Below are 16469 nucleotides of genomic sequence, written 5' to 3' on the forward strand. Positions count from 1 at the left end.
TAAATGGATCTCTGCAACTTACATACCATGTGTTGTTGGCCTTTTTGTATAAATCCATCTAGTTGCTACATGTAGATGTTTTCTTCAAGATGCCCGTTAAGAAAGGCAGTCTTGACATCAATTTGCCAAATTTCATAATCTAGCACTGCAGCAATGGAGAGCAGAATCCTGATGGATTTAAGCATAGCAACCGGAGAAAAGGTTTCCTCATAATTGATTCATTCTTTCTGAGTAAACCCTTCGGCTACTAATCTTGCTTTAAATGTTTCCACCTTTCCGTCTACTCCTCTTTTTCTCTTGTAGATCCACTTGCACCCTATAGGTTTTACCCCATTTGGCGCCTCTACAAGTTCCCAGACTTTATTGGAATACATAGATTCCATTTCTTGATTCATGGCCTTTTTCAAAATTCAACATCTCTATCTATTAGAGCTTCGTTGTAACTAGTGGGATCTTGTACATGTTCATCTGAGATAGCCATATAGGTTTCTCCCAAAAATATGTATCTCGCAGGTAACCTAGTTACCCTCCCACTACGACAAGGTTCTAAAAGTGATGGTTGTTCAAGGATAATCCTGTGCTGATCAGTTGGTTGTTGCTGTTCTTCCTGTTCTATAACAGGTGTTGAAAGCTGAGCATCAACCTGATCTCTTTTATTTCTCTAGTTTTACCTTACTCTTAGGTTATAAGTCATTATAGAGTCTTCCTCAAAGAAAGTAAAGAATATTTCTATAAATACATTCCTATCTTGAGGACTATAATTCAGACTTTCCCTTATTCCTTTAAGATACCTAAAACATGCAAGCTTCTGAACACGAATCCATCTTGTCTATCTCTGATTCTAGTAGAAATACTAGTAAACTCCAAATACGAATGTGTCTCAAACCATGTTTGTGACTTTTTCATAATTTCTTGGAGTAGTAGACACCGAGATAGATGAAACTAAGTTCAATAAACTTTGTAGTTTTAAATACTAGTATCTGGAATCAAAAAGGTAAATGATAAACCACTTAGTATATATCTTGTCTTATCCAAAAGAATCTTGTTTCTCCATTTAATTACACTATTGTATCATAGTGTTCATTGACAACCAAATAGTGCTTGAATTCTCCATAGAGATATTCTTTGTTTCGATCATATCGAAGTTCTTTTATGTTCCTGTCTAATTGCTTCTGTCTTATCTACGTACTCTTTTGAATTTCAAAAGCAATGGAATCATGACGCACTTAGACAAACATAAATAAAATGAATATTCATCAACAAGATTGATAGAATACTCATATCCTCTTATAACATGTAAACTGATTAGTCCGTATACATTTGTATGCGCTAAATCATCAAATACAATGTTATGCTTTTAGCTCAAAAAGAGCATCCTTGTCATATTACTTTTCTAAATAAGATTTATAGAGTTACAATGATCAATCTTAATAGGCCAACAAGTCTATCATTAATCATTTTCTTAAAATCTTATTATAGTTTATATGACTTAAGCATAAATATCAGAGGTGATTTTTGGTTAGAAGAAACATTTCTTTTCTTAGATAAATGCATATACTTTTTATCATTATATCTTACTTTGAACAGATCAATGTACTTCTATGATATAAATTGTCTTTATAAATAACCAAAATAAGTAATAAACAGAGGATCCATAAATAACAGTGTACTCCTGTTTATTAAAACAAGCCACCGAAATTAAATTCCTCTAATATTTGGAAAAATAAAGACAAATATCAAAACTAAAGTCTTGTAAAATTGATCTAGTCTTTCAATTGATATAAACTAGCACGTCCTCAACTGCTATTTAAAGCTTTCTTCACTTAATCTCTTGGTTTCCTGAAAACCAAATAAATGAATTACAAATAAGATTAGTTATCTCAGAATTCATTATTGTATGAATCAATAGAAATCTGAACTAATTAGGAAGCTTAAAGATTTCCTATACCTGATTTTAATAATCTTAGGACAATCTTTCTTCCAGTGACCCTTCTGTCCACATTTGTAACACTTGCCTTTTGGCTTGCCACTTCTTTTAATGGACAGTTTGCCGATCCCAACTCTTGCTTGCTCATTCTTGTCTTTCGACTCAAGCCTTGAAGAGAATCATTTTTCAGGAAGTTTTTTTTTTTTTATTATAAAATTCTTCTATAGCATATAGTTCGTGCATTAATTCAATTAAGGTCATATCTTTATTGTTTAAGATATAGCTGACCTTAAACTCTTTGAATGTATCAGGTAAAGATTCAATCACCATGTTAATCTTTGATTTATCATTGATTTGAACACCATGAATCTCTACCTCATTCAAATAGTCCATCATTTTGAGGACATCATCACGAACTTTTGTGCCCTCTTCCATCTTAGTATCCATAATACGTTTTAATGCTGCTTCTCTGGCAAAATGGGTATTTTGCCCAAACATCTGATGAAGACTAGCCATTATTTCAGTGGCTGTTTCCATGCTCCGATGTTTCTTATGCAGTTCCATAGAAATCGAAGCCAATATATAGCGCTTAGCCATTTTGTTAGCTTCGCACCATTTCTCATAAGGCTCCCTCTGATTTCTATAATCGTATAACGATGGTTCAGGAGGGCAAGGCTGGGTCAACACATATTTGCTTCCTTTAGCAGTGAGGATATTAAATAGATTGCGTTTCCAATCTAAATAATTTTCGCCAGTGAGTTCATTTTTAACAAGGATAAATAATAATGGGTTGATGGAAGACATTTTCTGAAAAAAATAAAATACACATGCATAAATACTTTGAAACAATATTCACAATAAATGACAAAAATGCAAAAAACCATAAATGCATTTTAATTTATTGTAACGATAATCTAGTACCGCTTCGACAAGCTATCCGGTGGGGAAGTCATGTCTATACTTACTAGACCCAATTACCCATTGGATTATTTACTTTCATGTAGAGACATGATAAATAATTATCGTTATCTTTTTGGGCCTAAATTTATTAACAGAGCTTCGTTGGGAAGGTTAATAACAAATTTTAGTTGAGTGTATAACCATTGTTTCAATCTACGTATTTTTCATATCAATAGTCACCGTTGGGGTGAACAATCGATTGAAAAATATTTCAATTTTATCTTTGAAGAAGTTCATCAAATAAAATATCTAATATATATACCCTCCGAAGGGAGCATCACCGTATCATGAAGTCGAGGTATATATATAATTTTATTATTGAACTAACAATGGAGCCCGTGGGAAAATTATCTTGAATTTTCCCTCTCCCACTCAATATTTTAAAATTGGTTTTTCCTTTTTAAAACATACATATTGTTAATTGCATGCTTCCTATAATATTATCTAGATGATATCAAATATTAAGCATACGCAAATTTCAAACAATATAATGAAATTCATTATTAATGAATGACATGTATCATTATGCATAGAGTGGCACTACCTATTCTATATGACATGTTATCATGGCATGTTATCATCCAAAACATAACATATAGAAAAAAAATAATAATAATTAAATAATCTTAATTCATGGCTTTCCTAATAATGAAAAATACATTAACCCTAAGCCTAATCTTCATTGGGCTTCTTGTCAATGTCCATCTTCCATAGCTTGTCTTTATTGATGGACTAGGGGAAATTGGGCTTTTAAATTTATAATTGGTCCAATTTTAATTTGGAAAGGAAATAAATAATTAAAATTAAAATTTATTAAAATAAAACTTTTGGACCAAAAATAAATTTAATATATTCAATTTTATCTATGCATTTTAATCCATTAAGCCCAATTGAAATTGGGCCTAAAACTAGGATTCATTAAGTCCAAAACTATTTTTGGATTTAAACGCAAAAAATTGAAAATGTTTCTGCCCAACTGAAACAATATGAAACTATAGGGACCTCCACGATAAAAACCATGGAACCCTAAAATCACATTTTTCTTTTCCTCCTCTTCCCCAGCCGCCACCAGCACAAAAACCCAGCCGTTGTTTACTGTTTCCACACCGGACAGCTGTCATCAACGCCGGAAAGACGCCAACCAAAACGCTCCGCGCCTCCAGCCCACGTTCACGCTGCTGCTTGGGCGCTGCAGCTGCTGCTCGCGCGCTGTAGTTGCTGCTTGTGCAGCGCGCGCTGCAGCTGCTGCGTGTGCAGCTCGCGCTGCTAGCAGCGTGGCTGCTGGCCGCGCGCTGCTCGCGCAGCAGCTTGTGCTGCTGGCCGCTCGCTGCTGCGTGCGCTGGTTCGTTGCTGCAGTTTCCGGCCTCAATTGTTTGCGCTTGTTTTCCAGTGATGATGCTTCGGTGATTTACAAATTTTCAACGCAAATTTTTGCTTACAAAATTTCAGTTAACAGTAAAATAAATCAAGAGGGAAACATGGTGATAAAAAACCACCCCTCTTGTTACAGATCCAAATAAAAAATACAGTAGAAAATCTAACCATGAATTAAGACAAACCATAAACATGCTTTATTCATATATTAAACAAATAATATATATCTGAATAAATTGTGCCACTCTAATACATAAATTTCAAGAATGATTTCATACGAAATTCTTATATATTAATATGAGATGGCTCTGATACCAATTGTTGGGGAAAAATCAGGTTTTTAAATTTTTATAAAACCTTTTGAAGATCGCTCTCATATAATATATAAGAATTTGTATTCTAGAAATCGTACCTTGAAAATTCGAGTTGGCTTTTTCCACTGAAGTGATTTAGGCTCCTAGATCACGATCCGCCACCACCACTCCTGTTAGATCACGATCCGTCACCACCACGCTTGTTAGATCACGAACTGTCACCAATGATCTTCCAGGTTATGACTCAGGTTCGATCTGCACTTGACGTGTGGGCGCCTTTATCACTACCAAAGCAACTAACACGAGAAAAATTTTCTCTCAACAATAGAGAGAAAAATCTTATTCTCCGATTTGTATAAAGTGGCCTCCTTTTTTTCTTTAGAGAAAATAAGCCTTATATATCTCCCTTTAGTGAAAACCCTAGGCTCCAAGAATTCCCCCAAAATAAAACTCACGTTACTTTTCATTTAATAGGGGACCCACCATGTAAAATAACATAAGGCCCCTTACACATAAGCTTATTAAATGGAGCCTCCCACTAAATGATATATTTAGGCTTTTGACCCAAATAGCTAGTTATCTTGCTTATTAGTCCAGTAGTGGTGCAGTCAATTAAATGAGCTAACCCGGGGATCATTTGGGAACATACAATAGTGGCTATAACAATTAGGCCTGTAATTAAACTAGCCTAATTATTTAATTCCAAATCTACTCCACTAAAAGATTGGAACTGACTTCCATAATTGTATGCTCGAATAATAATTCGTCCCAAGCCACATTGATTTCTTTACTGCACAATCCTTTGTACCACATCGTTAATTAAATTGATATCTCAACTGTCCAATCAATTTAATAACATCTTATTCCTTGATCCTTACTGGTTTTCTCTAATGATCATTTTCAACATACTAAATATGTTGACACACTCTGGCCAGAGAATTCTATGATCAAGTGCCGAAAACCCATCAAGAGATGTGTTGTACAAATTCTATATTGTTAATCCATAACTCCAATACTCATAATTGCTTCCACCAAGATACCGGGTAATCTTGACCATAAGGATGTGTCGTGCCCATTGGTAACTCAAATGGAATAACAATTACAATCATGAAATCATAATTAACTCAAGATTAAGATTACAGTAAAATCAACGCCTATGAGATTTAATAAGTCTGACAGTTATTACAAAGTTAATTAAATCTCATATGTGATCCTGTTCAATGTAGTCGTACTACATCAATAAATTCATATATGATTAAGACAAATCATTCAATGAATTTATTACAGTCTATACCTAAATAAAGTGCCCAACTTTATTTATCAACTGCGAACTAAATTTATTTAATCATAAGATAACTTGTATTTATGTTTTCTGTGAATCCACATGGTGATCACATAAATACATATAATATGATTAAATGGACTTTAATACAAGTATTAATGCAATTAAGATATTTGAATAAAATACCTCATTTATTTTATTAATCAGAAAAATAGTTTATTACAATTAAATAAACACATATGCTTTTAAAGAGCATATTTTCCCAACAGACAGCGAGCCACAACAGCGATGATCCTCAGCTTGTGAGCTCGGATCTCACTGGAGGAGGCATCTTCACTAGTAACCGTCGAAACGCACCGTTTTGAATCTCCACTCGACAGTAAGCTCACGCTCTCTTCGTCTCTGCTGCTGCTCTTGCTCTTCAGCAGCAATTCACCATCAGTGTCGAACCTACACGTTACATTAAACAAACATCAAACAAATCAATAAGGAAACACAAATAAGAAACAAAAACAGTTTTAAGAGTGAAAAAATGAAGATCTTACAGTGGAGAAGTCAGAGAGGGAGGTTGATCAGAGACGGAGAGAAGGAGAAGAGCTGAAGCGACAGTGCGTTCGAGAGAAGATGGAAATGATGATGGAGCCATCATAAAACGACGACGCTTTCTCTGTTTCGGAAGTGGCGGGTAGATTCAAATTAAAAAAAAAATTTACTCTTTTTATTATTTAACAGTAAGTAAATCACACCGACTCTCTAACAGTTTTGTGGTAATTTGGTAATTTGGTACAAGAATTGATTCTGTTTATGTGTTACGAAGAGAGGGTACAATGAGGACACAGAAGAGATTTGATACAATACGAGGTGGCAAGTGGTTATGATAGGAATGGCAGATCAACGGTGAGGGTCAATTTGAAGCTAGGCTCATTAGGCTGTTTTAATAGTTAACATGGCAACTGTGTATGATTAGCGTATTTAATTACTTCACTATTTTTAATTAGCTCCATGTAAACGGTTCTGAGTAATGATAATTGAACCCCTCAAATTATCTCATCAATTCCACTTTTCAAATAATCTTATTACTTTATAGAATTATCTTTATTAAAATAAAAAATTATTATTTGTATTCTATCTCCACCTTCCCTTCCCTCGTATAAGTATCACTCTGACCACTTCATCAACAATGAGTTCATCACCATCAACTATTTTCTTTACCATGAATCCACTACCTCCGCCAATATTTGATGAATTTAAATGTTGGTTTTTGTTAAATTTAATGGATAAGTGGTGATTTTTGTTGTTATTGATAATACTGGTTTTGATTTTGTGTGATAATCTAATATTTTGTTTATTTTAATTTGGGGTTTGATCAAGAGTTAATATTTGATTCAAATTATGAATAAATTAAAAGATGAGAGAATTGTGAGAGTTAATTTAATCTACTAAGAGCTTGAGAGAATGAAAAAATATTTATTTTTTTAATTATTTTTATTTTTCAATAAGGACAATCTTAAGATAAATAATATTAACTCAAAAGTGGGGATTGATGAAATAAATTAAAGAGTCAACTCAAGATTTTTTAGTGTGATAGTGTGTCTTTGTATATACTGTATAATATTGCACATTGTTGAAGAGTCTGCTCATTGAAGCTCCCATGGGAAAAAGATGGCTACAATAGTTTTCTCAACAAAATATCTGAGGAAAATATTCAATGTTCTTACACTTTTTGCTGAAAGTGTCTTCTCATAACATGGATTAAAGTTCATTACAATGAAAAGAAAAGAAATAGTGTATCCACACTATTTTTATAATTGGGATAATGCCCTTATTATTATTATTTTTTTATATGGACACACGGTTAAACCATTCATTTTAATCAACTTTTAAACTGCGTGGTTTAATAGTGTATCCGCACACAAAAATAAGGGCTCTTATACTTGAGAGAATGATTATATATATATATAATAAAACAAGCCTCTACCTCTAATTAAAAATGACAAATTACTCTTTAATATTGAATTTTAAAGGTGGAAGAATAATTATTTTTTAAAATGATATTTCAGTTTTGAAGTAGAGATTAATGTAGGAACATACTTGAAAGAAAAATCAAACTCTATTTTTATATAAATGTCATAAATAGTTGAGGGTTTTCATGAATTTTTTTACCCCGCAAGAAATCTGATCTCATGTAGCTCCAAGAAGCAAAAGGTGGTCTCAAAATCTAGTACAAAAGTATAATACAGAGCCCTGTCTCATGTAGCAGCAGAAATGATCAGCTGGTTAAGATCCTTGCTTACTAAAGTGCATATTCATGTATGTTTAATTATTCCTCTGTTGTGATGTGACAACAAGAGTGCAATAGCACTTGCACAGAATCTAGTCTTTCATGGAAGAGCAAAGTGTGTGGGGATATAAGACCACTTCATTAGGGACAAAATTGGAACAAACGAATTGAATAAGAAGTACTTGGGCAGAAAAAAATCAAGTGGCAGATATAATGACAAAAGGCCTTGCCTATTGTTTCCGCTTAACGTACTTGAAAAACAATCTTACTGGCTTCCTAGTTATAACAGAAGATGTTTGCATAAGTATAAACCTGTTCGAGAAAAATGTCTCAATGAAGAAATACTGAGAGGGAAAGCTTGCATTTGAATTCTGAAGCAAGAAAGAAATTCATAAAGCATGAGAATGAAAGCTCTTGAAGTTTCTAGAATTAGTATCATCTTCCTCCTCATCCACTTCACGTTTAGACTTCATGCCCGCTGGACTTTCCAGATAGACCATTAGAGGTACGTCCGTTCGAATAATCCGGTTGTTTCTTGGCATCTATGGATCCTCCAGCTGCTCAAATTTTATCCATTTATAGCTCCTGCTTAATCTGTCCATGTTGTTCCTCTGTAAGGTTCATTTTTTGTGGGATCATCCAATGTGGCGTGACTTTCAGATGCCCACTTGTTGTTTCACACTTGGCATCCACTTCCTTGTCTTGATTGGTACCAGAATTACAACTTCAAACTGCCTAAATCCAACCACAAATTGCTTAAACTATCAAATCCACTTTAATATTTTCAGAAGGATCATATGTTTGATAAAATTGAGAAAGACCAGTCATACAGGACACTAAAACTGCAATTCAAGTCTAAACTGAAATTTGATCCAAGTGATCATATGTACTTGCATATGAGATTGGTTAAAGGTATGACAAAAGTTTAATACATTAAAACACAAATGCTTATGGTCCTAGATAATCCACAGCATCACAATCAAGTCATGGTATGCCTGGAAGAATTGATTAATTATATGCTAGGAGTGATACACTAGCGAAAAGTCATACGAAATAAAAAAAAGTAACTACCATTATAGCACTATTTATCCAATCAACTTCCAAACCTTAAACTATTTTATGAAGGATTCAGTAGCGAAACGAACACAATGCAAAACCAAATGGGACTTGCAACTGGACTTGAACTTAACAGAACATGGTAATTAACCAAACATGTACATAATAAAATCAAATTGAATATTTTAGTTACAATATCTATTGCATTGATCCTTTTTTCTGGCATTTCCATCACACACTTCATAGCTAAACTCAGGATTGATAACACACACTGCTCCTTCACAGTAAAATCTTCTCCTTCCCTACTTAAAAAGTTTTGTCCACAACTTCCATCAATGAAGCAGGTAGCAAGTTGTTAACCCAAAGCTTCAAGCTCAATTCTGTTGTAAACATTTCATCTGTGGGTTTCTTCCTGGTAAATGTTTCTATTAACATAATTCCATAGCTATAAACATCACTTCTAGTAGATACTCGTCCTTCTATGCCATATTCTATCAACCAAATTGATTTTATCATTAGATAAATAATCAACAACATTAGGATAGAAGGATCATGGAAAAATAATAATTTGGAAAGTGTAAATGAAAACCCAAAAAAAAAAAAAATTGTTTCAGAGCAAACCTGGTGCCATATAACCAATTGTGGCAAGTGTTTCTGTTTGTATCATTGATTTGTCTCCAGTTAAGAGCCTTCCAATTCCAAAATCGCAAATGAGCAACCATATTTTCATCTAACAATACATTACTAGGCTTTAAGTCGCAATGAATGATAGGAGTTGAATGATTGAAGTGGAGATATTCCAAAGCCGATGCAACATCTATCATTATGTTCAACCTGCCAAAAATATTTAACGAACAATTGGTAGAATGCAAGCAATCCTCCAATCTCCCATTGGGCATATATTATAGAACTAATGCTTTGAAATCTTCGTTCGAACAACTACTGATTATTTTGACAAGATTTCGATGACGAATATTTTTCATCACTTCACATTCAGCCTCAAAACTCTTCAATTCCATTGCACAAATTCTGGTGAAACACTTTTATTGCAACCTCAATTCCATCACGAAGTCTTCCTCGATAAACAGAACCAAAACTTCCTATGTCAATTAGATTGTCTTTACTAAATTTATCTGTTGCACGAAAAAGATCTTGGTATGAAAATCTTCCTAGTGTTCCTTGTGATGACAAGATACCGTCATTTAACAACCTAGTACTACTCTTTCCACCTCTTATCGATTTATATTTGAGAGTTAGAGGGATTACGATTATTAGAGCAGTACTCAATGGCAAGACAATCACAAGTGGAAGCATCTTGTTCTTTGATTTTCGACGCGTCCGACGCTTGCATTTTGGGAATTGGAGATTTGGTAAACCACACAATTTCCCATTTCCCATGAATGACTTAGCTGTGAAATTTGCAAAAGGTCCTCCCCTAGGAATCTCTCCTTCTAGTTTGTTAAAAGACAAATTTAGCGCTTTGAGGTACAAGAGTTTTTCGAAAGATATCGGAATAAACCCAAAGATTTTGTTATTTGACAAATCTAAAATTTCCAAACCTGTCAAGTAACCAAATGATTCAGGAATTAGACCTTCCAATCCATTACATGCTAAGGAGATATTCTGTAAGTCTTTTAGACCTCCAATTGTACTTGGGATATCACCTGAAAAGTTATTTCGTGATAAATTTATTCCTATCACAACCTTTAAATTTCCTATGTCTAAAGAAAGAGGACCATCCAAAGAATTTGATGAAAGGTCAAAGAACAAAATGTCTTTTAGATTCCAAAAAGTTGAGGGCAAGACTGATGTAAGCCTATTGGACCCTAAGTCGGGAGACCGTGGAGAAGTGAGATTACCTAAACATGAAGGGATTGATCCAGAAAACTTATTACCGGCCAAACCTAATGTATTCAGTCTAGCTAAATGGCAAAGATGGTCTGGGATTGATCCTGCTAACTTGTTAAATGGAAGATATAAACCCTGGAGTTTCTGCAACCGGCCGAATGTGACTGGAATTGATCCGGTCAACTTATTGCCTTCTAAATCTAAGAGCAATAAATTGCTTAAATAGCTGATTAGTTGAGGAATGCTGCCGCCAATACTACAATTTGAGATGTAAATGTTTTCCAAAGACATAAAAAGATTACCTATTGAAGTTGGAAGGACACCGTCAAGTGGATTGCCTGTTAAGCCTAAGAATCTTAATTTCTTGCAATTTGTCAAAGAGGAAAGAAAGCTCAATTCTAGAGTTAAAGATGTCAAGCAATTGTATGTTAAGTCGAGCCAGTCAAGGTTTCTTAGATTATTACCAATTGTGTTCGGAATAATGCCCGAAAAAGAGTTTGTTCCCATATCTAGATATACAAGTTTAGATGCGTTGGTGATGAAACTAGGAATGGTTCCAGAAAATCTGTTCAGGAAGTGAAAGGTCTATTCCTGATGAAAAACTTCCCGAGAGAGAGTTATCTAACCGGTAAATTTCTTTCACTGTTGACATGTTGAAGATTGCAGCAGGTGCAACGCCTACTAGGTTGTTGAATCCAAGCACCAAATTCTCTAGATTTGGAAGATACCCAATTTCGTGAGGTATCTCATCTGCAAAATTAACAGAGATGCAAAAAACTCTCTTACGAAATTTATTTAGACAAAAGTGTCTAAGAAAGTTTAAGAATGATTAATAAGAGCATTTACAAAGTATATATTATAAACATTTATACCGCGAAGTTTATTATTTCTGAGAGATATCTTTCGAAGTATAGTCAAGTTGCTGATTTCTTTCGGTATGGCTCCTGATAATTTATTGAACCCCAAATTTAACAGTTGTAGCCGTTTGCACTTGGATAAAGCCAGTGGTATTTGACCGTGAAACATGTTTTCGGCCAAAAAAAGGACTTTTAAATAGTGAAGATAATTGCAAATATTTACTGGGAGTTCACCAGAGAGTTTGTCACTATCCAAACGAATATCTAATACTGAAGACAAGTTGAAGGTGACGGAGGACAAAGAACCAGAGAGCTGATTATCACCGAAATCAAGAAATTTCAGCTTATGCACGGTGAAGATGAAGGGGGGAATGTCGCCTTAAAGCTTGTTATGACTAAGATTAAGTGTTGTCAGTGAAGAACGGTTTCCAAGTTGAGGGGGGATGGTACCCTGTAGATTCAAGCTGGAAATATTCAAGGCCGTAACTCTATGGCTATTGACATCACAAGTAATTCCTATCCAGTTACAAACAGAGGTATTTGAGGTCCAATTTTGAGCCAAAAAATTAGGTGGAACATAACTTATATAAGCTTTCAGGGCAAGAAGAGCTTGTTAGTCTGTAGTAATGTTGCTTGCTGCTGCTACTGCAACAACCAAGTAAAGAAGCAAGCAGTGGGTTAATGGCACTGCGGTCAAACGAAGACTGTAATTTCTCTCCATGAAAGGATAAAAGATTGCTGTTTGTTATTAGTTTGGTAATGTAAGGAGACTCGATTCCTGAGAATAAATAATGAACCATCAGAAAGTACAGGTGCTGTAATCCAAATTTACCATGAATCATGAAAAGAACCTTCTGATAGTGACACATATTGAGGCGTGGAAATGATATTAGAAGCCATTTTAATTATGTACTTTTTTCCATTGGAAAATTAAAATTAGAATAAATAATGGTGGAACATTTTGGATTGTAGCACTTTTATCTCACGGGTGGCAGCCAGCAGCAATGTGAACAATGGAAAAAAGCAAAGTTCTTTGTTCGTTAAAAATTTCGATTTGAGATGACTCTTCAGAAACGTGGCCAATGGATACCAACAGCTTTAGACCAACAATTAATTAAATAAAGTCCCATTTTATATTTTTTATTTTATATATATATTTTTTATATTGAGTCGCTATTTTGACCTGGTTAGCTGCCAGTTAACTTCTTCTAATATACTAGCGTGTGGTTTATCTGAAGTTGGAGCAAAAATAATCATTAAATGCACTTAAAAACCATCAAAAGTAAATAAAATGTTAGTTGGTGAAGGTATTCGATAAAATGAACAAATTGTTTGATCAATTTGCTCAGAGAAGTAAAGGCCAGGCATTCGACATCACCAAGCAACAGGTCATCACATGACATTACTGGCATGTAATCTTCTGATATGGCAAATGTGAGAGATCACTCAACCTGAACATATCTAGAGGATAAGATCAGTATATAAGAAGACAAGCATGCAGCTGTATGGATGAAAGGACAACCTAACAAGCCGTTGGATTAATGAATTAATTAATAGACCTTTGGATAAGTTTGTATAGCATTATTAGTATTGTTGAGTTGTGTCCCACATTGGCTAGTACAGGGGAGATGCTTGGGTTTATAAGGTGGTAGGTCACTCTACCTAAAAGGCTAGCCTTTTGGGTTGGATATCTAGAAATCTTATGCTAAGTCCCCCCAACAAGTGATATCAGAGCTAGACCCTAGTAGCCGGAATGTGGTGATGGAACAACTTAGGTGTGTCGGACGAAAGGACCGGAGTCCGGCGGTGGTTTCGTCTGAGGGGGAGATTGTTGAGTTGTGTCCCACATTGGCTAGTAAAGGGGAGATGCTTGGGTTTATAAGGTGGTAGGTCACTCCACCTAAAAGGCTACTCTTTTGGGTTGAATATCTAGAAATCTTATGCTAAGTCCCCCTAACAAGTATACTGCACATCTTAGAGAACAAGAAACGATCTTGTATGAATGTAGTAAGCCACCTCTAGACCAGCAGCTATTCTTTTTTTATTTTATAACAATCCACGTGGGTTTGACCTCGTTACCATTATTTTATTTCTAGATTCGTGCTCTTGCGAGTATATTAAAATTTTGCACACCAGCCAACAAGTTGCTTAAATTGCTGATTACTTGAGGAATTCTGCCACTAATGCTGCAATTGGCGATGTGAAATCTTTCCTAAGACATAGAAAGATTACCTATTGAACCTGAGAGGATACGGTCAAGTGGATTTCCAGTAAGCCCAAGATTCTTAATTTTTTGCAACTTGCCAAAGAGGAAAGAAAGCTCAATTTTGAAGTTGAAGATGTCAAGTAGTTTATAAGCCAAGCCGAGCCACTTAAGGTTTCTTAAATTACCAGTTGTGTTTGGAATAACGGTGCCTTGTAGATTGAATTGAGAAATATCCAAGGCTGCGACTTCATGGCTATTGACATCACAAGTGATGCTAATCCCCGTACAAACAGAGGTATTTGAGGTCCAATTTTGGGTCAAAAGATTAGTTGGAGCATAAGTTATGTGATCTTTTGGGGCAAGAAGAGCTTTTTGATCTGTGGTAATATTTTTGCTTGCTGCAGCAACCAAGCAAATCAGCAGGCTGTGGGTTAATGACACAGTGATCTTACTGAGACAATGAGTTCTCTCCATTAGAGGATATAATTAATAAGAATATGTTGTTTCCTAGTGATTGGCAATACATGGAGATTCAACAGTGCTGATCAAAATAAATAATGAACAAAATTAAGATTTCTATAATGCTGGAAATGATAATAGACCCCTACTTTTGCATGTTCAATCGCGTGGTGCATGCCGTGTTGAATATTTGAACAGGAAGTCCCAAAAATCCAAGCAACTTTTCCGTGAGAAACACGTTCGGTGGTGCATGCATGTTGAAATTAGTTTTGAACATAAATTTCACCCTCCATGAGTAGACATCTTAATCAAGTTTTTACTAAATTCAATCTATTGTAGAAAAATAGCAACAGTCTATCATGAAAAGCAATCGATTTCATAAAATTTTCTCATATATTTGTGGAAAAATGACATCTACACCCTGAAGGTTTGGAAAAATAGCCACCAACACCTTCAAGTTTTCAAAAAGGAGTACAAAGTCCCCATTTTGACCATTATACCCTTTACCTCTATTATTCTCAAAAGAATTGATTTTAAAGTTTTTAATAAATACAAATGTTATATAAATATTGTGATCTATGCAGTAGACTAACAATATTAAAATATTTTAATAAATTTATATATGTAAATTATTATATTTATTTTAATCTTTTATTTATTGTAGAGATTTGAAAGAAATATTTGCACTAAATACATTCTTAAAAAAAATCTGACATACTAGTAATGTAAAATTATTATCTTACATGATATTCAAAATCATTTAAATTTTAATACATTTATTTTAATAATATGATTCTATTTATTATAAAATTTACTTTAATATAATAAAATATATTTAATAGATTGTAAAATGTTAAAAAAAATTTTAAATATTGAAATTATTTTAAAATGTATATGTTATTACATTTATTTTAATGTTTTATTTTTATTTATTATAAAACATTAGAATCAATTTTTGGGAATAATAGAGGTACCGTATAAGAGTATTAAGGTCAAAAAATGATCTTGATGTCTACTTTTAAAAATTTAGGGGTGTTAATGACTATTTCACTAAAATTGAGGGTGTAAATGTCCTTTTATTTTATATTTGTTCATAAAAAAAGTGTAGAAATAATAATAATTAAACCGTGTTGATTTGATAATGGACCGCCCTTTTTGGTGGTCCAATTTAACAAAAACAAATAAAATTAATAACAATAACAAAAACAAATATAAGTTGAATTCAGTCACACGGGTTCACATCCAAGCTAACATCAATAACAAAAACAAATATAAAAGAATTAAAAGACGAAGACTAGTTTCAAATGCCGTTGCAATTCTTTTGCCAAATCTTCTTCTCTCACCCATTTTCCTCTGAAAAATAAAAGAATTTTATATGCACGTCAGGCCTTTGTTCCACAGGATTTTAAAATGCGGACGTCATCAGAACTTAAAAGAAAATTGAAAGACAAAAAATAGTAAATCAAAATATTTGGTCTTTAGGCAGTGCTCTTGAATGTCCGCACTTGAGAATCGGTTATTAATTATGTACGCATAAATGCATAACAAGTCAAACCAATGTTCATTACAAAATGTAGAGTCCGAATATAATTGTTAAAATTTAACTTTCTGATTCATATACTTGTGAAACAAGCTCAATTAATTGTCTTCCCAGATAGTTGAGCTAGAGAGGGGGAGTTAAACCAGGCGGTGTTTGGCATAAGTAGCCCAGCTGTTTGATAAAAATGCATCAATGAACGAATACTTGGCAAGTCGGTGGGAAAGCTTGTATATGAATTCTACAGCACGGAAGACACCAATAACAAGGCATGATACTGAAAGGTCTTGAGGTCTCCAGAATCAGAGAAGATCAATGGACAAGATTGAGAGCCAAGCATCAAGGGTCAAGATTGATTGTAGAATAAA

At 34.0% G+C, this 16469-nt stretch overlaps 1 protein-coding gene across 3 annotated transcripts in view; it reads right to left on the reverse strand.

The window, feature by feature from the left end:
• LOC107175384 (probable LRR receptor-like serine/threonine-protein kinase At3g47570) overlaps positions 1-16469 on the reverse strand; it is a 139635-nt gene that overhangs the window by 49357 nt on the left and 73809 nt on the right. The gene's annotated exons all lie outside the window — the stretch shown is intronic.

Source organism: Citrus sinensis, chromosome 9, assembly GCF_022201045.2.
Source record: "Citrus sinensis cultivar Valencia sweet orange chromosome 9, DVS_A1.0, whole genome shotgun sequence".
Lineage (NCBI taxonomy): Eukaryota > Viridiplantae > Streptophyta > Magnoliopsida > Sapindales > Rutaceae > Citrus > Citrus sinensis.